The sequence below is a fragment of the Salmo salar genome, chromosome ssa09 (assembly GCF_905237065.1).
Source record: "Salmo salar chromosome ssa09, Ssal_v3.1, whole genome shotgun sequence".
NCBI classification, from domain to species: Eukaryota; Metazoa; Chordata; class Actinopteri; order Salmoniformes; family Salmonidae; genus Salmo; species Salmo salar.
In genome coordinates this window covers 14,464,224-14,488,735 of record NC_059450.1, presented here as the reverse complement: position 1 = coordinate 14,488,735, position 24,512 = coordinate 14,464,224, and positions in this window count along the sequence as shown.

Sequence of the window (24,512 nt, the reverse complement as noted above, 5' to 3'; positions counted from 1 at the left end):
ACCTCACCCTTACCCACACCCTGACCCTGATCCTTAACCTCACCCTGACCCTCACCCTGACCCTCACCCATAACCTCACTCTTAACCTTACCCTGACCCTCACCTTTAACCTCACCCTTAACATAACTCTGACACTCATCCTTACCCTGGTCCTTAACCTCACCCTTAACCTCAAACTTCAACTCACCCTTAACCTCACCCTGACCCTCACCCTGATACTTAACCTCACCCTGACCCTCACCCTGACCCTTACACTGAACTTCACCCTTACCGTCACCCTTACCCTCACCCTTACCCTGATTCTTAACCTCACCCTTACCCACACTCTGACCCGATCCTTAACCTCACCCTGACCCTGACCCTCACCCATAACCTCACCTTTAACCTCACCCTTAACAAAACTGACACTCATCCTTACCCTGGTCCTTAACCTCACCCTTAACCTCACTCTTACCCTTACCCCCACCCCCACCCTTACCCCGATCCTTAACCTCACCCTGATCCTTAACCTCACCCTGAACCTCACCCTGACCCTCAACCTTAACCTCACCCTTACCCTCACCCTGACCCTCACCCTGACCCTGATACTTAACCTCACCCTGACCCTTACACTGAACCTCACCCTTACCCTCACCCTTACCCTCACCCTTACCCTGATCCTTAAACTCACCCTTACCCTTACCCTGACCCTGATCCTTAACCTCACCCTTACCCACACCCTGACCCTGATCCTTAACCTCACCCTGACCCTCACCCATAACCTCACTCTTAACCTTACCCTGACCCTCACCTTTAACCTCACCCTTAACATAACTCTGACACTCATCCTTACCCTGGTCCTTAACCTCACCCTTAACCTCAAACTTCAACTCACCCTTAACCCCACCCTAACCCTCACCCTGACCCTCACCTTTAACCTCACCCTTAACCTCACTCTGATCCTGACCCTCACCCTGACCCTCACTCTTACCCTTACCCTCACAATTACCCTTACCCATACCCTGATCTTTAACCTCACCCTGACACTTACCCTGACACTTACCCTGACACTCACCCTTAAACTCACCCTTACCCTCAACCTTACCCTGATCCTTAACACTCACCCTTAAACTCAGCCTTACCCTCAACCTTACCCTGTTCCTTAACCTCACCCTTAACTGCACACTTAACCTCACCCTCACCCTTACCCTGATCCCTAACCTCACCCTGACCCTTACCCTCACCCTGATCCTTAACCTCACACTGAACCTCACCCTCACCCTGACCCTTAACCTCACCCTTAGCCTCACCCTGACCCTCACCCTTTCCCTGATCCTTAACCTCACCCTTACCCTCAAACTGACCCTGATCCGTAACCTCACCCTGACCCTCAGCCTTACCCTGACCCTGATCCTTAACCTCACCCTGACACTCACCCTTACCCTAACCCTAACCCTGAAGCTTAACCTCACCCTGACCCTCACCCTTAACCTCAGCCTGACCCTCACCCTTTCCCTGATCCTTAACCTCACCCTTAACCTCATCCTTACCCTCAACCTGACCCTGATCCTGAACCTCACCCTGACCCTCACCCTTAACCTCACCCTTACCCTGATCCTTAACCTCACCCTTACCCTCACCCTGACCCTGATCCTTAACCTCACCCTGGCCCTCACCCTGACCCTCACGCATAACCTCACCCTGACCCTCACCCTTAACCTCACCCTTACCCTGACCCTGATCCTTAACCTCACCCTTACCCTCACCCTGACCCTGATCCTTAAGCTCACCCTGACCCTCACCCTGACCCTCACGCATAACCTTACCCTGACCCTCACCCTGACCGTCACACTCTGACCCTCACACTCTGACCCTCATCCTTACCCTGGTCCTTAATCTCACCCTTAACCTCACCCTGACCCTCACGCATAACCTCACCCTGACCCTCACCCTGACTCTCACACTCTGACCCTCATCCTTACCCTGGTAATTAACCTCACCCTTAACCTCACCCTGACCCTGACCCTCACGCATAACCTCACCCTGACCCTCACACTCTGACCCTCACCCTTACCCTGATCCCTAACCTCACACTGACCCTTAACCCAAACATTACCCTCACCCTGACACTCATCCTTAACCTCACCCTTACCCACACCCTGATCCTTAACCTCACCCTGACCCTCACCCTGATCCTTAACCTCACCCTGAACCTCACCCTGTACCTCACCCTGTACCTCACCCTGACCCTCACCCTGACCCTCACCCTGACCCTCACACTCTGACCCTCATCCTTACCCTGACCCTTACCCTGAACCTCACCCTCGCCCTGATCCTTAACCTCACCCTGAACCTCACCCTTAACCTCACCCTGACCCTCACCCTGATCCTTAACCTCACCCTTAACCTCACCCTTACCCTGACCCTGATCCTTACCCTCACCCTTACCCTTACCCTGACCCTTAACCTCACCCTGAACCTCAACCTCACCCTGACCTTTAACCTCACCCTGACCCTCACCCTTACCATGATCCTTAACCTCACCCTGACCCTCACCCTTACTCTCTCACCCTGACTTTCACCTTTACCCTCACCCTTACCCTCAGATAGCATCACTCATTTATTGAACCTCTTGTGTTTTCAAAGGGCTGTTCTATTAACAGTCACAACTTTTCTACTTTTCACAAGAACCATATATTTCTATACTTCTCAATATATAAACAGAACATTTATAACTCATCACAATTAGAGGTGAATCCCTTTGTAGGAACTAATCCCACTGTGTACTAACATCCAGACACTTTAAAGTGCACACTGTCATCCGTAGGCCTCCTCATCTCCTGTTATTAACCTGCTATACCATCCCCATATGGCATACTGGGATTAAAGCATAGCAAATGGCTGCAGTATAACCTCACAGAGGAGTGGAACAGAGTAGCATTAACTGCTGGTAGAGAGGGAGGCTGACTGCTGGCTAAATCTGAGGATAGAAAGAAAGATAAAGATGGATGGAGGGAGGGAGGGAGCATTTGTGTGTGGGAGGAGGTATACGGTAGCTATATCCCTAGAAGAGCCTAGGAGGGCAAAGGGTCTCTATTGACTGAATTCATTTTGGAGATGGTGGTGGTCTGTGTGTGTGTGTGTGTGTGTGTGTGTGTGTGTGTGTGTGTGTGTGTGTGTGTGTGTGTGTGTGTGTGTGTGTGTGCGTGTGTGTGTGCGTGTGTGTGTGTGTGTGTGTGTGTGTGTGTGTGCAGGGTGCTGTGGGTGAAAGGTGCACGCCTACAGTGCAGAATATTCCACAGACTACCGCATTGCCATTCAATACCTCTCCTCTCCTCGACCAGTAGGACATATAGGAAGCCAATAAGAGCTTTATCATAGGTTATCCGATAACAATGTTGTTACTGACCACAGAAGCGTGGCGATTCACTTAAATCACCACCAGACTTCAGCACCGTGACCATGGTAAATGAATTGCCTTTGAGTTTGCTTCAACATTCTCCCTGGTTCCCATGAATGTCAGGAGACACATATTGTTTGCCCTGGCGCTCTCCTCTGAATCAATGCTAAGACTGGCTGTGGAGGAGGGGAGACGAGGCAGGGGGAGGAGGAGATTCTGGGGAGAGGAGGGGAGAGAGGAGTGGTAGGGGAGATGATGGGAGATGAGGGGACAGAGGGGACAGATGAGGGGAGAGATGAGGGGAGAGATGAGGGGAGGTGAGGGGAGGTGAGGGGAGAGAGGGGAGATGAGGGGAGAGAGAGGAGATGAAGGGAGAGAGAGGAGATGAAGGGAGAGAGAGGAGATGAAAGGAGAGAGGGGAGGTGGGGGAGATGAGGGGGGAGGTAGGGGAGGTAGGGGAGATGAGAGGGGAGAAAGGGGAGATGAGGGGAGAGAGGGGAGAGAGGGGAGATGAGGGGAGATGAGGGGAGGTAGGGGAGATGAGGGGAGGTGAGGGGAGAGAGGGGAGGCAGGGGAGATGAGGGGAGAGAGGGGAGATGAGGGGAGAGAGGGGAGATGAGGGGAGATGAGGTGGGGGAGGTAGTGGAGAGAGGGGAGATGAGGGGAGAGGGGAGGTAGGGGAGATGAGGGGAGAGAGTGGAAATGAGGGGAGAGAGGGGAGATGAGGGGAGATGAGGGGAGGTGGGGGAGGTGGGGGAGGTAGGGGAGAGAGGGGAGATGAGGGGAGAGAGGCGAGGGGAGGTAGGGGAGATGAGGGGAGAGAGGGGAGATGAGGGGAGAGAGGGGAGGTTGGGGAGAGAGGGGAGGTAGGGGAGAGAGGGGAGGTAGAGGAGAGAGGAGAGATGAGGGGAGGTAGAGGAGAGAGGGGAGGTAGGAGAGATGAGGGGAGAGAGGGGAGATGAGGTAGAGGAGAGAGGGGAGATGAGGGGAGGTAGGAGAGATGAGGGGAGAGAGGGGAAATGAGGGGAGAAATGGGAGAGAGGAGAGATGAGGGGAGGTGGGGGAGGTGGGGGAGATGAGGGGAGATGAGGGGAGAGAGGGGAGGTAGGGGAGATGAGGGGAGAGGGGGTGTAGGGGAGATGAGAGGAGAGAGGGGAGGTAGGGGAGAGAGGGGAGGTAGAGGAGAGAGGGGAGATGAGGGGAGGTAGGAGAGATGAGGGGAGAGAGGGAAGAGAGGGGAGATGAGGGGAGGTAGGGGAGATGAGGGGAGGTAGGGGAGATGAGGGGAGGTAGGGGAGATGAGGGGAGATAAGGGGAGGGAGGGGAGATGAGGGGAGGTAGGGGAGATGAGGGGAGATGAGGGGAGGGAGGGGAGATGAGGGGAGGTAGGGGAGGTAGAGGAGAGAGGGGAGATGAGAGGAGATGAGGGGAGGTAGGGGAAATGAGGGGAGAGAGGGGAGATGAGGGGAGGTGGGGAAGGTAGGGGAGATGAGAGGGGAGAGAGGGGAGATGAGGGGAGAGAGGGGAGGTAGGGGAGATGAGGGGAGAGAAGGGGGGTAGGGGAGATGAGGGGAGAGAGGGGAGGTAGGGGAGAGAGGGGAGGTAGAGGAGAGAGGGGAGATGAGAGGAGAGAGGGGAGGTAGGGGAGAGAGGGGAGGTAGAGGAGAGAGGGGAGATGAGGGGAGGTAGGAGAGATGAGGGGAAAGAGGGGAAATGAGGGGAGGCAGGGGAGATGAGGGGAGGAAGGGGAGTGGAGAGGCAGGGGAGAAGAAGGGAGGAAAGGGCGAGGAGGGGAGGCAGACAATTCGGGAGCATAGCAGTAGCCCAGTGTTCTTCTATGGACCCAGAGGGGGAGGCTAGTGACCTCCAGACTTGGGAGTGGGAGAGAGGGAAGCTCACCACATAAGATCCCAGAGGCACTGTTCATTCTGGTGGGTAGAGAAACGAAGAGAGGGGTGTGTGTGGATATTCTGGAGCTAAATTGTGAGATAGACTGGCAATGCCAATCAAACCCCATACCTCCTTCTGCCTCCCTCTAAACACACAGTCACACATACACACACACTCTCTCCCTAGAGCGACTACCCTCATTAGCGCCAGTGAGACCCACCATTGGAGACAGCTGAATCACAACCTCAAAGCACCCCTATCTATTTCTCTTACTCCATCCTTCCCTCCCTCCCTCGCTCCCTCATTCTGTCTCTCTTTCTGATCCTCTTCCCATACTTTACTCTCTCTGTGTCTCTCCCTCTATCTTCGTTCTATTTCTCCCTGCTCATGCTTTGTAGCTCCCTTCAATTAGCGTCTCCCTTCTTCCTTCCCTCTTTCCTTCACTCTATTTTTCCCTCCATCTCTCCATCCCTCTCTCCCTCTCTTGTTCTGAAGCGTAGCTGGCTTATTTGTGAGAGCGTGCTGGGATTAAGATGCTGCCAGGCCTTCTGCTGTGTGGAGCTGTTTAGTAGGGATTCTAAAGCTCTAACCACAGAAAGCCCTTCCTCCATAGCGATGCTGTGCTCTGCCTGCTCAAAATTAACTCTAAATCTCTCTCTCCCTCTCTCTCCCCCTCTCTCTCCCCCACTCCCCCTCTGCAGGAATTGAATAGTACACTACAACCACCTGAAGAACATTTGCTGTTGACTTGAAAAGGTCCCACTTAGACTAGCATAAAACCATCTTAAAATAATCGGAGAGGAAATGCTCTTTTCTAATTGCAGCTGTAGGCAGATCTGATCTAAATCCATGGGGATAAGTGTCTGGTCCTCACAAAGGCCTGGGGGGGGGGAGGAGGAGGAGGAAAAGCGGTGCTGGGCTCTGGACAAAGCTGAACGGTTTAGACCTGCTGGGTCAGAGGATGAGAAGAGTCTCAGGCATATTACTGGTCACCTCTGGACGTGGGACGTGGGGTCCTTATTGGGTCAAGGGTCATAGACAGATGGACTTTTATTTTTCAGAGAGTTATTGTAGATTAAAGTAGGACCGGTAGCCAATCATTTCCAAGCTTAGGAGATTTTGAGTTTAGGGACACATAGGTGAAAACATCTGCATTGTACAGGGGCGTAGCAATAGGGCAGGTGTGTAGGTAGGCCTATTGTTTAGAGCGTTATGGATTGTAAATACACAATGTCGGTGATTTTTACTGGCTGTATGGCTGAAGAGGTCCATGGTAAGTCTATGAGTGTCCCAGCGGGGGGGTGGTTATAGTATCATAGAGCTGCATGGGGCACATCTCCCAGTGCCAGCCCTGCTCTGAGCTATGCTCTACTCAGAGGGTGGAATGATCAATCAGGATATGCCCAGGGGAGGAGACGGGTTACAGTCACACACTTTGAAGGACATGGAGCGTGTGTGTGGGTGCGTGCGTACAGTAAGCCTGGAACACAGAATGGGTGAGAATACAATTCGGTAAATAGAGAGTGCAGAACACAATATAGAATGACAGAGGCTGATCAAGGTCACAACCTTCCACTGTCACAGAGAATGAGAGACCGAAGGAGAGGGCGACAGAGAGTGAGAGAGAGAATGGGAGAAAACGACAGAGAATGAGAGAGAGAAGGAGAGGACGACGGAGAATGAGGGTGAGAAGGAGAGGACAACAGAGAATGAGAGAGAGGGAATAGAAGGCTGAGAGTAAGAGAGAGAGAAAGAGAGACAAAGAGAGATATTACTTGTTCTCCCACTGCAGTTGTAGTAGCAGAGTGGGACTGTATTCATGCAGGCGCCAGCAGGACATCGCTACTAACGGCCATGCCCAACCAGCTCTGTCATTTACCTACACCCTTACCCCTACATCACACCCACCATGGGGGAGAGGGGTGAGATAGGGTGAGCGCAGTTAACAGGCTTCAGAGGGGGCTGTTGACTCACATCTCTCTGTTCAAACGACAGTTGTTTGAACAGAAACGTTTGCTTTACGCAGACCGTGAGCCGTGTTGTGACTTGCAACTCATGCATATGTAATAAACCGGAAAGGCACAAGACAGTCGGCACGTTTCTGTGTGTGTATGTTTGTCCAGGCTCATGTGCATGTGTGCATGAACCCGCATGTGTCTGTGTGTGTTTGGCATTCTGGGGTGTGTATTCCAGCTGTGGCTTGGGGTGGTCAGCTGTAGCCACTGTAAGACCATAAGACACTGAGTGGCGTGTGGTACACTGAGTACACCACACATTAGGAACACCCCCCTTTTGCCCACAGAACGGGCTCAATTCTTCGGGGCATGGAAAGCGTTCCACAGGAATGCTGGCCCATGTTCACTCCAATGCTTCCCACAGTTGTGTCAAGTTGGCTGGATGTCCATTGGGTGGTGGACCATTCTTGATACACACGGGAAACTGTTGAATGTGAAAAACCCAGCAACGTTGAAGGTCTTGACACAAGCTGGTGCGCCTGGCACCTACTACCATACCCTGTTCAAAGGCACTTCTGTTTTATTTTTGCCCATTCACCATCTGAATGGCACACATACACAATCTATGTCCCAATTGTCTCAAGGCTTAAAAATCCTTAAAAGGTTTTGTACACTCAGTGTGAACCATGCATACAGTATGTACACACAGACACATATGTTGGCCTATGTACAGAAGTACTCACGAGAGACGGCTGTTTACAAGTACATTGTAGCCTTCACATTAACAGTTCTACACATATACTCTACAGAAACAAACACACGCTTAACTGTAACCTTGTATGAATAAGCATGAACCAAAACACACACGGAAGCGTGCAGACATGTACCCACACACTTCCTTTAAATGCAGATTTAGGCATTCAAAAACAAAATTCACAGAACCCTTACAAATGTATTCAGTTCTTTTGGGAAAGCGCATATCTGCAGGTTTCCTTTTGTTCGTTTGGGATGGTTGAAGACCTGACTAATACGCAGATTTACTACATTACTATAGCCAGCATACCAGCGGGCATACAAAAACGGATCATCCCTAATGCCTTTGATAGTGCAATTGAACTTTGCCCTCCATAGCATCCTGTTTAAAGCTCCAAATGTAGCGTACAGACCATATGGCAAAAGAGATCAGTAGAGAGAACCATGTTTTTTGCGGCAACATCTAAGTTGGTGTGCTACAGTTGGAATGAACAACAAGCATCATCGGTACTGAACATCAAACCGATTGGTCTCACAGACGAGAACAATCTACAAAGCCTGATGGAGCGATAGAGTTCTGAGGTCTATTCTTCTTCTTTAATTTCGTATTTTTCTGCCTTGGGTGGCTATTTTCTTTTGTGTCTTGTACTTTCACATGGATGAAGCTGTGAATTACAATAACAAAAGCAAAGCAAAGAGACTTCAAAGCCAATGAGCTTTCTGCCATTAGGAAATAATATATGACTACACTATAACAATTATGCTTTAACATTAACTGAATATTAGTTACATGTGATGTTTTATTTACATTGTTGAAACAAACCGGATATTTTAGGGAAGATAAAGGAGAGTTGCATCATGTGTCTGTGAGTTGGGCTTGTTGTATCTTCAGCCCTTTTCTCTCGGTCTCTCCCTGTCTCTCCCTCTTGCGCTAACACACACAGAGAGAGAGAGAGAGAGAGAGAGAGAGAGAGAGAGAGAGAGAGAGAGAGAGAGAGAGAGAGAGAGAGAGAGAGAGAGAGAGAGAGAGAGAGAGAGAGAGAGAGAGAGAGAGAGAGAGAGAGAGACAGACACAGACACAGACACAGACACAGACACAGAGAGAGAGAGAAGACCGGACCAGGTTCCGGAGCTCTGCCAAATGCTGGGGTCCCTCGATGGGAGTGGGCCTGACTTTGGCTGCCCTTGTGTGTGCCTGACTCCAGCTAGGGGTCCTTTAAAGTTCTCCTCAGCAGACGCTGGCCTCCACTGAGAGTCAGGGGTCAGACAACACACCCATGCACCTGTGGGATGGGCCCAATGTGTATTTTGGGGTGTGTGTGTGTGCGCGCACGCGCGTGTGTGTGTAGAATGGATGAACAGCTGTGTTGGTCATGTCACAGATGTTCTATGTGTGCATGTGTGTATGTACTGCAGGCATGTGTTTGTGTCTACTTGATTTCCTTTTGTCTGTGTTTGTTAGTGCATGACATTATATGATAGACAGTAACAGAAAGTGACAGAGAGAGGGGTGGGGAGTTCAATGGGTGGGGGGTTCAACCTTGCCTTGCATGCAGTCAGAACAGGTGTTGATTTTGAACTACAGATATATTGTTCAAGGTAATGCAGTTCATCCTCTTACTTTGTTTATGTTTCTTTATATTTTCTTTTCATTTACACATAGTACAATAGTTGACCTTGACCATTGTTAAGAAGTAGAACATTTAGAATTGTATTGTTGACAAATTTGATACAATTGGAGTTTGTTTCCTTTGCATAGTTTGATAGTTGTATTAGACACAATTTTGGAAGATGTGTGGGTAGACATGTGAGATGATATCCAGCTTGATATTTGCTTCACATAAAGGATTTCCAATAAACAACCAGCCTCCCCTGCCTGCTCTTGCTTGTTGAGAGGGATGGAGGCTGGGAGGGTTACTTTACCTCGTCTGTAGAGTAATTCAGTGAGCCACAACACCAACGTTGTGCAGACACCACCTCCCAGCACGCTCTCTACCCGTCGACTCAGACCAGTGAAGCGCCCGTCTGGCCGAACCAACCACAACCATCATTAAACCGCTCTACCTGATCAGACGCTTTAATTGGACCACGCTGGGAGAGAGCCGAGGTAAAATGGCGCTTGTTAGCTCAGCTGCAGAGAGGCAAACAAAGAAACAAACAAAGAAACAAACAGACCACATGGAAGCCCACATAGACAAGAACATCGAAAAGGCTAAAAATGACCACATCCATTCTGTGCAAAGCTCTAATATTCTGCTTATAACATGTGTAGCTAACATTGTTGTGGATATTTTGTACTCTTTGTTTGACCCGAAATGTGGCAAAGTCCTATTTCTCTATGTACGGTCATTCTTGAATTGTGGACCACTGAAAACATGAAAGCGACACCTGTGTTACTCCCATTCTTCTTTCAGTATTTGCTTTACCTCTAGTTTCCATTTAGCGTGGCGACTGGGACAATTCAGCAGGTCGTTTAACTCACTTTCACGCTTTGCTGAACAAAACCAACGGCCATCTGACAATAGCAGCTACAAGTCACCTTGCCGTGATTTGGAACTGCTTCATCCTAATAGCACTGCTGCATACAGTCCTGTGAATTTACATCAGAAACACCCTAGAGAAGGAAGGTCCCTATGCAGAGTTACAGACCAACCAGGTTGTCCTTGAAGGACCTACACAGAGGTTATTACATGTAGTGCAACACAGTAGAGAGCTGTTATAGCCACTGGTGGGTGGTGACGGGTTGTCAGGATTTTGTTTATTGTCCTTCCAGAGCTGACACAGTTCAGAGCATTTCTCTCCCTCTCTCCCCGACTCCGACCTTCCCAAAATGTGGCGAGAGAAGAGGAGAGGACATCCATCGTGCGCCTCTGCAGGTTAATGAGCTCAAGGTGAGTGGAGCCGAATCTCTGTACTGGCTGGAGCTGCATTGGAGCTGGAGACTGTCTCAAACGGCCCTGGAGACCGCCAAACGCCCCAGGGTGGCTCTGCTAGCACATCCACACCACGGTGGGGCTGCTTAAACATACACACACGTACGCACCAGGGTTAGTATTAGGAAAATGTGGCGCTGGACATTTGACCGGCAGCATTTTAATTTACCTGATATTTGAGAAATTACACCGGACCCACCTGATTAGGGCGTCCACCCACAGTGCTCAGAATGACACCAATCACATGTAGATTATGGTAATTCATACTAACAGAACATGCAAGTCTAGGATGCAACTATGTACGGCCCTTCTTACCGAATTCTGATGAACACTTTGAAGAGAATAACTGTCCACATTTCCTTTTCCTCAGCCAACAAGATGAGTAATGAACAGCAAAATCACTAGCCTATGTCAATTTACTATCCCCCATAGTAGAAAAGTTGACCTGTTCTATTGGTCAGCTTGATGAGAAAGAAATAGCCTGTTCCAAACAGACTCTGGGACAGTTGTGGGACGATACAGCCCAAATTCATACATCCAGTAGGCCTAGGCAAAAACATATATATATTTTTTTTAAGCAATGAGTCTGATGCAACAGATCAGACAGTTTAGCTTAAAATTTAGATTAACTATTATTTATTTGCCTTTTAAGCGCAGCACTGCATACAAGGCAGTAGGCTACATGCAAATGTTCGTACCAATTAGCAGGAAAACACCTTTGTCAAAAGCACACCACACATGCGAGCAGTTTCATGTGACAGAGACATTTTTGAAAGAGGGAAGATCGAACATGCACCAACTAGCATGGGTTGCTAGTATGTCTAGGATTGTGCCTTTGGCCACTGGACAATGACATAAAGTTTATATGAATAATTGCCTCCAAGGATATGGTCTGATTTTGGCTAGGTTACTTTGAAACAAGGTAAGACATGCCTCCTAATATGTAGTAAAATGTTCAGGTTTCAAACAATTAAGAATACGTTTTCAAAGTGCATACTGCCCCCAGATAATTGTAAAGTGGTGTGACGCACTGATGAAGTCTGCCTTCCGTTGCCTATGCATTTGCTGTTTGAGATGCCGTAGCAGCAGCTCAAAGACTCTGTATCTGTATGCTGTATGCATGTGATAAATAACATACATAACGAATATACTGTAGGCCTACACACGTGCCAATTTAATTCCACTAAATAATGCAAATGAACCTATAGACCGATAAGCATGACCAGTCAAATGTATTTCCATCAACTGGTATTTCCATCAACGAATATGCTGAAAAGCATATTTTTTTGGGGACGGTGCCAATTTTATCTATCGGCTATTTTATTTTATCGGCCAAAAGCCGGCTATTACCGGCTAATGGAAACCTTGGTATGCACCTACACACATACGCACACACGCACATACACACATGCACGCACATACACACACGCACGCACGCACATACACACACACACATAACACTTTGGGAGAAATGAGGGGGGTGGAGGGAAAGGAGGACTGTAGGGGAACAAGCCTGGGTAACCACAACTCACCGGGCCATTAGGGTTTGGTGTCATTGCCAATCATCATGCATACTAATGGAGGACATTCTAAGAGGGAAATTGATTGTCTCAATGGCAGGCTTAATGCTTTGTTTCTTATGACCCATTATGTTATTTAATACATCAACCTTTATAAAACAACACTCTGTATAATGCAGATTATTAAGTGTTGGCTATATGATATTTGCTAAGTTGCTGGATGGGTTGTTTCCTTGCTGAACATAAACCACTAAAGTAACTCAACTGGAAATCATGTACTGAGTCTGGAATGATTGAGTCTATAATGCCACCAAATATGACTATTCAGTGAGTTACACAGTCCAATACATTCCCCAAAGAGCTGTGAAATGAGACCAAGGTGAAAGAGAATAAATAGCCCCAATGATTCCCACAGGGTGCCTTAATCTGCCCCCCAGATCTCAGTGATCAGCCACCAGCAGGGCTGATAAGAGGTGCTATGCTATGCAGCCAGCCAGCCAGCCAGCCAGGCAGCCAGCCAGGCATAGAGGTATTGAACCATGCAGCAACTTTAATTAATAAACTGTAAGTGCCATGTCGCTTTCCCTCTTTTTCTCTTTTCCCAATCCCTCAATCGCAACCTGCTAGTTTTGACACGTTGAGCTCGCCCTAAATCCATAGCCATCACTTGGCTGGCGAGAAAGAAAAGAATAAATGCCCGAGACGTGTATGTGAAATCATTACACGGTGGGCGATAATCCATTGTTTACGGGGACCTGTCTGGGTAATGCGTTGTATGGGTCTGTGAGCAGAGCATGGGGCTGGGGCCTGGGGCTGAGCAGAGCTAGATAAAGTGTTTACTCCATCACCGTGGGTTGTATAAATAGCTTTGTCCTGGGTTGTTAGCCCTTGACTCTCCAGATCCAGTTGCCACTGCAGCTTGATGTGTGGTTTGGCTGCCCTTCAAGATCTCTGTGTGTATACCCATGCATATACCCACACACCCGCCCGCTTTGCGCGTGTGTGCCTGTGTGCGGTTGCGTGCTCTCGTGCACGAGCGTGCATGTGTAATCCCCCTTGTTTGCCCCGTCTGCAACCACAGGCATGAAGGAAAGCCAACTGCTCCACTGTTGGTAACATGCATGCATGTACAGTTTCAAACACTGGAACACGTAGCCAGTAGAAACATGCAGAATTACAATGGTGTAAGATGTGAAAATCACATATGGATAATGTGAATTACAAAGTGGTATCTCCTTTGTAAATAGATTTCATCTTCAACTAGTGACTATGGAACGTCACAGTCCACTGAACCTTTTTCTATTTCTCCATAAAACCTCAGCTTTTCCTCGCTGGGATCCTAACGTTCAGTAATGGATACAGTCTTCTGACAGAGGATGTCAAAGCTCTTGGTTTTGATCTTAAATTCGGTTAAATCTTCTCTAATTCTGACAGGTTTCACTTCCCCACGCCGGAGACACATTGTTCCAATCCTAATCCCAGTGTCAGAGAGGACTGCTGAAAGGCCAGTTTCACACGTAGGCTACTCACATGGCTAAAGCCTCTCTGCCTAACCCAGGGATAGAGTGTATGCACAACCCTATGTCCTCTCTGATCCAGAATCCCCAGCACCATCATCCTGACTTTCTGGATTAAACAAAAACATTGGAATCTTCAACTTCTCAGTAATATGACTCAATGGTGTTAGACAAAACTGTCCTCTATTAAAATGTATATGTCATTTATATGTAACCGTTTCCCTCCAGCATTTCAGCGGCCTTCAGCAATGAGAAATAGTCTGTTTACATGTATTTTGTATAATGTGATTATGTTCACCTACATGTTTGTTGTTATTGTGGTTCCTGGGTGAGCAGAACTAATTCATTGGCTGTGATTTGTCCCTCAGCACATTCATGTGTAACTGATAGATGCATACACACACACACACACACAAACACACACTACATGTTAATGTTTTTTAAATGTATGTCAATTGTAAAGTCTTTTTTTTTTGTAATGTATTTTTGGTTCTGTGTCAGACCCCAGGCATTGGCGTCGGCTAATGGTGATCCTAATAAATCAAATGAAAAACAGGTTCTGAACACAATGTCTGTATGTATTACCTGAGCTGCAGCACACCTCTATGGAGCTCTCTTCTGTTCTGCTTACATTTACATGTCAGTCATTTAGCAGACGCTCTTACTCAGAGCAATTAGGTTTAAGTGCCTTGCTTAAGGGCACGTCAACAGATTTGAACCAGCAACCTTTCGGTAACTAGCCCAATGCTCTTAACTGATAGGCTTACCTACGCTCTGTTCTGTTCTGTTCTGCTATGTGTGTGAGGGATAATCTAGGCTCCCCAGCCCTCCCTCACTGTCCCATGCTGAGGGAGCCAGATGCAGCCAGCAGTACATCTATCTCTGTCTGGCTGCTGTGGCCTCCAGTCCTCCTGCACCCCTTCACCCCCCCCCCAGGCACCACCTCTGACCCTGGCTTGGGGGGTGGAGGAGAGGCCAAGATTAAGCTATCCTGTGCCAAATCTAGAGCCAATTCACTGTGAGGGATGTGTGTGTGTGTGTGTGTGTATATATGTGTTTGCTTGCTGTAGGGCTTTTTCTACAGCACATCAAACTCCTTGCCCCTTCCTGTGAGGTGGCTTGCTAAGTCCTGTTTCTCTCTGTAATTAGTCTTCCTCCCCTCAGTGTTTGAGTTTGTTTTGACTGAGAGAGGGTAGCGGGAGAGAAAAAGCAGAAAAGAGGGGAGAGACAGGAAAGGGTAAGAAGGACAGATAAAGAAAGAAAGAGAAAGCTCATAAGCAATGTAAACAGCCATATGGGGAGGTGTCTGGAATAGAAATCCCCAATGTGGATGGTATCTGATTGTGTGTGTGTGTGTGTGTGTGTGTGTGTGTGTGTGTGTGTGTGTTTTTTGTTTTCATGCGTGTGTGTGCTTGGAATAGAAATCCTCAGTGTGAATGACAGTGTCGGTCTCCTCTGCTGTCCGGCACCCCGCCACTGGCCTGTGGTTGCCAAGATACTGGATCTTTTCCCTGACATTTGGTGGACCTTTGAATTATGAAGAGCAGTGATACTATGATCTCAACTGCTGCTGAAAAGCCCCACGGTGAACCATCACCACCACCATACTCCTTTTCAAAATGAAATATTACACATGATTGGCAGAAATAGTAACTGTATGGAATGTAGATTTTAAAGACTACCAACAGAATACAGATTGGAAAAGATTCTGGAACAATATCTCAATGTCCTCTCGAAATTTGAATCATCAACTAATACAATACAAATTAATTCACCGGAGCAAGGGGGGAATAGGGTTTGGTCGCACTTACTAAGAAGGGGGAGGGAGAGGGGAGACGGGACAGACAGGACAAATAATGCTTACATTTTTTGCTGTACTATTTTTCATTTCTTCACATATGTACTTTTTTAACATTATTGCCTGTCTGTGGGCTGAACCCTTCTAAAAAAAATGTGTCTATTACCAGAATTACCACTCTACTCTCTCTTGTATCTCTGTGTATTACCACTCTACTCTCTCTTGTATCTCTGTGTATTATCACTCTACTCTCTCTTGTATCTCTGTGTATTATCACTCTACTCTCTCTTGTATCTCTGTGTATTATCACTCTACTCTCTCTTGTATGTCTGTGTATTATCACTCTACTCTCTCCTGTATCTCTGTGTATTATCACTCTACTCTCTCATGTATCTCTGTGTATTATCACTCTACTCTCTCCTGTATCTCTGTGTATTATCACTCTACTCTCTCCTGTATCTCTGTGTATTATCACTCTGCTCTCTCCTGTATCTCTGTGTATTATCACTCTACTCTCTCCTGTATCTCTGTGTATTATCACTCTACTCTATCTTGTATCTCTGTGTTATTACCAATCTACTCTCTCCTGGCTGTTTCTCTCGGTTATTTCCATTTGAAAGCAGAAAGCAGAGGTTCTGGCAAAGACCCAGCTCTCTCCTGACTGCAGCTGTGAGCCCATAGGGAATGTCCACCAGTCCTCAGGCTTTACTGCTCTCAAACACGCCTTTCAAACAGGATGGGTGAATGATTCTACGCAACCAGAATATGATGTTGCCCTGCTGCCATCCCTCTCACTAACTGTAGACGCTAGAGCATTTTAACTCAGGAGTAAACAAGAGGAACAGCAGAATATCCCCGAAGAGAGAAAAATGGGACATTTGTTTCACAGACTAAGGGCTCTATTAAATCCATATCGCAGAAATTCAGAGTTACAGTGCGATTGAAATTTGAAGGCAATGTTTCCGCGTTAGCGGAGACTGCATTCACGGTAAACGCTGCATATGTCGGCTCAAACGGGAATGACCTTAACATTTATAGCGCACAATCTGAAATACTTCAGCGATACAGATTGAATAGAGTCCCAATTATCAATGTATTCATAGAATGGAAAGAGACGGCCAGTGTCAGTCAGCCATACTGTTATGCTGTAATGTCAATGCCAATTTGGTCTCAGGGCAATTCGCATTATTCTATACTTAAATATGTGACACTCCACTTAGTATGATACGTTACGTTAGGTTATATTATGAATGGAATAGCGGTCGTACAATATCATACGAATTAGAGGACGTATAGTATCATACGTCTTATCCGGTTGTATAAATCAAATCACAGTTTATTTGTCATGTGCTTTGTAATCAACAAATGTAGACTAACAGTGAAATGCTTACGGGTCGCTTTTCAACAATGCAGAGTTAGAGATAGAGAACAAAAATATAAATAATGACAAGCGCAATAAAAAACATAGTGAATAACGAATAACAATGACGAGTAAAAATAACATGGCTATATACAGGGAGCACCAGTACCGAGTCGGTGTGCAGGGGTAAGAGATAATTGAGGTAGCTATGTACGTACACAGTGCATTCGGAAAGTATTCAGACCCCTCAACTTTTTCCACATTTTGTTACGTTACAGCCTTATTCTTAAATTTATGAAATCGTTTTTTCCCCTCATCATTCCACACACAAAACCCCATAATGACAAAGCAAAGACAGGTTTTTAGAAAACTGGAAATATCACATTTACATAAGTATTCAGACCCTTTACTCAGTACTTTGTTGAAGCACCTGTGGCAGCGATTACAGCCTCGAGTTTTCTTGGGTATGACCATACAAGCTTGGCACACCTGTATTTGGGGAGTTTCTCACATTCTTCTCTGCAGATCCTCTCAAGCTCTGTCAGGTTTGATGGGGAGCATCGCTGCACAGCTATTTTCAGATCTCTCCAGAGATGTTCGATCGGGCTCAAATTCGGGCTCTGGCTGGGCCACTCAAGTACATTCAGATACTTGTCCCAAAGCCACTCCTACATTGTCTTGGCAGTGTGCTTAGGGTCATTGTCCTGTTGGAAGGTGAACCTTCACCCCAGTCAGAGGTCCTGAGCGCTCTGGAGAAGGTTTTCATCAAGGATCTCTCCGTATTTAGCTCCGTTCATCTTTCCCTCGATCCTGACTAGTCTCCCAGACCCTGCCACTGAAAAACATCTCCACAGCATGATGCTGCCACCACCATGCTTCACCGTAGGGATGGTGCCAGGTTTCCTCCAGACGTGACGCTTGACATTCAGACCAAAGAGTTCAATCTTGGTTTGATCAGACCAGAGAATCTTGTTTCTCATGGTCTGTGAGTCTTTAGGTGCCTTTTGGCAAACTTCAAATGGGCTGTCATGTACCTTTTATTAAGGAGTGGTTTCCATCTGGCCACTCTAACATAAAGTCCTGATTGGTGGAGTGCTGCAGAGATGGTTGTCCTTCTGGAAGGTTCTCCCATCTCCACAGAGGAACTCTGGAGCTCTTTCAGTGTGACCATCAGGTTCTTGGTCACCTTCCTGACGAAGGCCCTTCTCCCCCGATTGCTCAGTTTGGCTGGGCGGCCAGCTCTAGGAAGAGTCTTGGTGGTTCCAAACTTCTTCCATTTAAGAATGGTGGAGCCCACTGTGTTCTTTGGGACCTTCAATGCTGCAGACATTTTTTGGTGCACATCCCCAAATCTGTGCCTCGACACAATCCTGTCTACCCACAGGTGTGTGCCTTTCCAAATCATGTCCAATCAATTGAATTTACCACAGGTAGACTCCAATCAAGTTGTAGAAACATCTCAAGGATGATCAATGGAAACAGGATGCACCTGAGCTCCATTTAGAGTATCATAGCAAAGGGTCTTAATACTTGTGTAAATAAGGTATTTCTGTCTTTTCTTTTTAATATATTTGCAAAAAAATCTTAAAAACTCTTTTCGCATTGTCATTATAGGATATTGTGTGTAGATTGATTAGGAAAACGTTTAATTTAATACATTTTATAAAAAGGCTGTAATGTACCGAAATGTGGAAAAAGTGAAGGTGTCTGAATACTTTCCGAATGCACTGTAGGTAGGGTTAAAGTGACTAGGCAATAGGATAGATAATAGACAATAGCTGTTGGTTCCAGAATTTATGCACTGATACCACTTGCCGTATGGTAGCAGATATACCAGTCTATGGCTTAGGTGGCTGGAGTCAATGACAATTTTTGGGCCTTCCTCTGACACCGCCTGGTATAGAGGTCCTGGATGGCAGGGAGCTCGGCCCCAGTGATGTACTGGGCCATACTCACCACCCTCTGTAGTGCCTTGCGATCAGGTGTCTTGCAGTTGCCGTACCAAGAACCAGTGAAGATGCTCTCAATGGTGCACCTGTATAACTTTTTAAAGCTCTTTTCAGCCTTCTGAGGGGGAGAAGGCGCTGCCCTCTTCACAACTGTGTGGGTGTTTTTTGGACCATGTTCATTCCTTAGTGATGTGGACACCGTAGAACTTTAAGTTCTTGACCCGCTCCACTTGCCCCTCCCTTTCCTGTAGTCCTCCACGATCAGCTCCTTTGTCATGATCACGTTGAGGGAACGGTTGTTGTCTCTGACCTCCTCCCTATAGGCTGCCTCATCAATGATCAGTCCTACCACAGTCGTGTCAGCAAACTTGATGATGGTGTTGGAGTCATTTATTTATTTTATTTAATCTTTATTTAACCAGGAAGGGCTCATTGAGATTTAAAATCTCTTTTTCAAGAGCGTCCTGGCCAAGATAGGCAGCACCAAGTCATTACAAAAATTACAGACAAACAACATGAAAAACTACAAGTAATCTACTAAAAACCATAGAATTCACAAGAGTATAACAAAATCAAAAACAGCTAATTAAAAACATTGACAGGTCAGGGAATCAGTCTCAAGATCATTCATCAGTGATTTAAAAATGCCAAACGGGACAAGTTCTTCCAGTTTAAAAGTAGTTTGTAAGGCGTTCGAAGACGATGGCGCAGAGTACATAAAAGCCCTTTTACCAAATTCAGTTCGGACATTTGGAACAGTTAGCAGTCCAGCGAACGAAGAGAGTACCCACCACATTTCTGAACAATAAAAATGCCCAAATAAAAAGGTAGTAAACCCAAAATGGCTTTGTAAATAAAAGTATACCAGTGACTGAGCCTACAAGTGACTAGAGAAGGCCAGCCAACCCTGGTATACAAAGTGCAGTGGTGCGTAAGGGTTTTGCAGTTTAAAATAAATCTCAAAGTGCCATGGTAAAGGGTGTCAATTGATCTCAAACACTGAGCGGAAGCATTCATATATAAAATATCCCCATAGTCTAGTAAAGGCATAAATGTAGCTGATACTAGCCTCCTTCTGGCTTCAAAAGAAAAACAAGCCTTATTCCTAAAATAAAATCCCAATTTCAGCTTCAATGTTTTTGTAAGTTGTTGAATATGCATTTTAAAAGAGAGGCCATCATTAATCAAAATTCCAAGATATTTATATGAGGTTACAACCTCAGTCTCATTGCCCTGACAGGTAGTAATAGGTGAAAGGTTCAGAGGTCTATTTCTTGCTTTAGAAAACACCATTAGTTTAGTTTTATCAGTATTGAGGATAAGCTTCAATTGACACAAGGTATGTTGAACAGTATAAAAAGCAGTTTGCAAGTTCTGGAAAGCTTTTGTAAGAGACGAGGCACAACAGTAAATAACAGTATCATCAGCATAAAAATGAAGTTGCGCATTTTGGACATTTTTGTCATGCGTGGCCACGCAGTACTGGGTGAACAGGGAGTACAGCAGAGGACTAAGCATGCACGCCTGAGGGGCCCCTGTGTTGATGGTCAGTGTGGCGGATGTGCTGTTGTCTTCCCTCACCACCTGGGGGCAGCCCGTCAGGAGGTCCAGGATCCAGTCCCAGGGTCCTGAGCTTGGTGAGGATCTTAGAGGGGACTATGGTGTTGAATACTGAGCTGTAGTCAATGAACTGCATTCTTACATAGGTATTCCTTTGGTCTAGTTGGGTGAGGGCAGTGTGGAGTGCAATAGAGATTGCATCATCTTTGGATCTATTGGGGTAGTATGCAAATTGGAATGGGTCCATAGTCTCTGGGATGATGGTGTTGATGTGAGCCATGACCAACCTTTCAAAGCATTTCATGGCGATAGATGTGAGTGATAGAGGGCGATAGTCATTTATGCGTGTTACCTGCTTTAAGGTCAGGGATAGGTTGAAAATGTCAGTGAAGACACTTTCCAGCTGTTCAGCACATGCTCTGAGTACGTGTCCTGGTATTCCGTATGGCCCCGCGGCCATGCGAATGTTAACCTGTTTAAAGGTCTTACTCACATCGGCTACGGAGAGCTAGATCACCCAGTCTTCCGGAACAGTTGGTGCTCTCATGCATGGTTCGGTGTTGCTTGCCCCGAAGCGAGCATAGAAGACATTTAGCTCATCTTGTAGGCTCACATCGCTGGCCAACTCGGGGCTGGGTTTCCCTTTGTAATCCATGATAGTTTGCAAACCCTGCCACATTCGTCGAGTGTCAGAGCTGTCATAATAGGATTTGATCTTAGTTGTTTAACAGCTATGTATTACTATACCTGTGAAGACTTTTTGGGGACTAACAATTGATTCCCATTCAAAAACCTAACCCCTAACCCTAACCCTTACCCTAAACCTCATCCTAACTCTAAACCCTAATCCTTAATCCTAATTCTATCCCTAAACCTAACCCCCTAAACCTTAAATAGTAATAGGACCAGCAAATTATCCTCACCTCTCTGAATTTTTGTTGGTTTACTATTCTGAGGAATTTGTCCACACACACACACACACACACACACACACACACACACACACACACACACACACACACACACACACACACACACACACACACACACACACACACACACACACACACACACACACACACCAGAGAGTGACAGCTAGGCTACTGTAACACCAGCAGAAATTACATACAATTACAGAACAATTCTGGCCTCAAGGACTGTGACCTGCTAATGCTGTGTCCCACCCACCAACACACAATTCACATCAGCCACTGCAGATGCATTATCTACATGACTTGTTAAAGTAGGACATAACCTTCAAAGCCACCTTACCAATAATATCTTTCTCATTCCCTTTCTCTGTTGATTATGCTTATTATGCATTATGGTTGAACCAAAAGATTACATGTAACAAAAAAATTCAATGAAATAGGAAACAATTAAATATATCTGTGAAGTTGAATCAAACAATAATGTATGTTGATGCTAATGTTATGTACAATATTTAATTATGTTTCCATATGATAACAATAGCCTAATATATTCAATATGCCGTAAACTGTTGTTTTTTAACAGTTTCACTCAATTCATTCTAATTAACTTAATAATTCTGACACACCCCTCACTATTGTCATTGGTTGCACTAATTGCACTGTTTGTCTACATAATCTGGTTCAAGCATTCATGACATTACCCTGAAAAAGGCATGTCGAAACGTTGGTGATTTACCCAATAAATTACTGGGAGTTTATACATGAAGTGTGCAACTTTCTTTATTATTTTTATAGCTTATCATTCCCTTTCTCAACCACACTGTTTGACTCAACATTGTCTCCATGTAATTTCAATGAAATGGATAACAGAAGTAGACTGTAATGATGAGAGTATGAAACTATTGACAATAAAAGTGTGCTGTTTTCTGTCGATTTATACAGCTTGTGTCACAACGGGAGGTCCAAGGCAGGTTGGATTAATTTGCATACATGGACGGACCAGGGAATCCAATCACAATACAGACAATGTGGCTAGATAAGAGACACATTTTATTACCATGTGTAGATGCAACAAATCTAGATCAGATAGTGATCAGATCATCTTGATCGGATGACGACAACCAAGTTAATAATGTAAGGTGGAACCACGGCTTCTGTCTCTCAACTCACACTGAATCTCTCCCTCTCTCTTTCTCCCTCTCCCTCCCTTCTCCATCTCTGCCTAAGAAATTGAATCAAATGGTAGTCATTGTGAACACAGTTTACAGCAGGTATCAAAGATGCAGCGAAATGCTTGTGTGCTAGCTCCCTCAACATTGCAGTACCATATTCAATATCAATCTTAAAGAGTCAAATTAAAATTAGAACAACTAATAGAATAGGCAGTATGCGTAGTAATAGCCTTATATGTACACAATAGGATATACAGTATAGGTAATTAGTGTACTATAACTATGATTGCATTCAATATCTATATATACCCCTACCCATATTCAAAATCATATGAGTGCTACGTATCTTCCTCTCTCTCTTCCTATCAATCTCCCCCTCCCATTTATCCCCGTCTCTGGCCAAGGTTTATTAGAAGAGCTATATCGAGAGAGGGAGAAAGAGTGTCTGGCTGGCAGGACAGACAAAGGGAGGAGAGGGGAGCAGAGGTAGGGCCGTGGTTGGGGCAAGACATATGGGCTGATATTCTCCTGGTAATCGGTCTGATTAGGACAGCCTAGCCCAGCTCACTGATTCATCTCCCAGGAGGAGAAAGAGAGAGAGAGAGAGAGAGAGAGAGAGTTTTTTGTTTACTTTTTGTCTTTCTTTAATGATACATCCGCATTTCATTAAAACCTCACCACCCCCTTTAAAAAACAAATATCCTCTGTGCTGCATACTCACCTCGCTCTCTACCCCACGATACAAAACAACATCACACATCACAATAACAAAAACCTCACCACTTCTACAACCGTATATCCAACCCACCTTCCCCAGCTATACAGACGGCCTCCCCACACCATATCTCCTGAAACATCTCCACACTTTTTATCATTTTATAGAACTTGAATTCCACCCTAAGGCGCGCATCCCATTAAATAATAGTAAAGGGTCTGTTATCCGCCCACCTTTGACCCTGTTCCTCCTTGTTAGCCAAATAGCCAACTTTGCCTGAGCAAACAGAAAATTCAACAACACACATTTGGCCTGTTCCTTATTCGAATACCTGTACCCCATTATAAACATCCCAACAATAAACTCCACCCCCAACCTCTCTCATAGACATTCCAAGAGAGACATTAATGGCATTAACCTGGCGCACACAACAACAAAAAACACATGATGCACAGTTTCATTCATGACACAGAAAGGACACCCCTGTCCGACTCCCAGGTCGACCCGTACCAACCAGCTATTAGTGGCCAGGGCTCCCTCCACTGGAGGTCCCCTGACCTCTTTGGTACTGGGAGTTTGTAGAGCCTCCTCCATCTAAAACCCACATACCCCTTGCCACTGATGTGCCTTCACTCCTGTTAGGCTCCTAATGTTCCTCACCTTAATGCAGAGGTTGTAGAGGGTTTTACCTCCCACCCCTTCAAACTCCCCCAGGCTCGGAGTGTTAAAATCTACCAAGTCCTCCAGACCCACTTGCCAGTGCCCAGTCTCTGCCGTCACCTGCAATGGCGGAAACATTTTTGGCCCCTCCCCATTTGGCCTTTCAAACACCCCCCTTACCGGCTCAGACAGTGTCTCCTGGACCTCCTCCAGGAATCTCTCCAGGAGCCTAAGAGATGTTAGTCCTGTTTGTTGTGCCAGAACTTCCTGGGTTTTTCCACCCCTCCTCCCCCAGCAGCCACAGGTCACCCAGCCTTAGTAAACCCGCTGCTATCAGTCGCTTCTGCAGGGTGGCCGATTGAACCGATCTCAAAAGGATGGCTGGATTGTGGAAGATAGGCTCATCCCACACCCACATC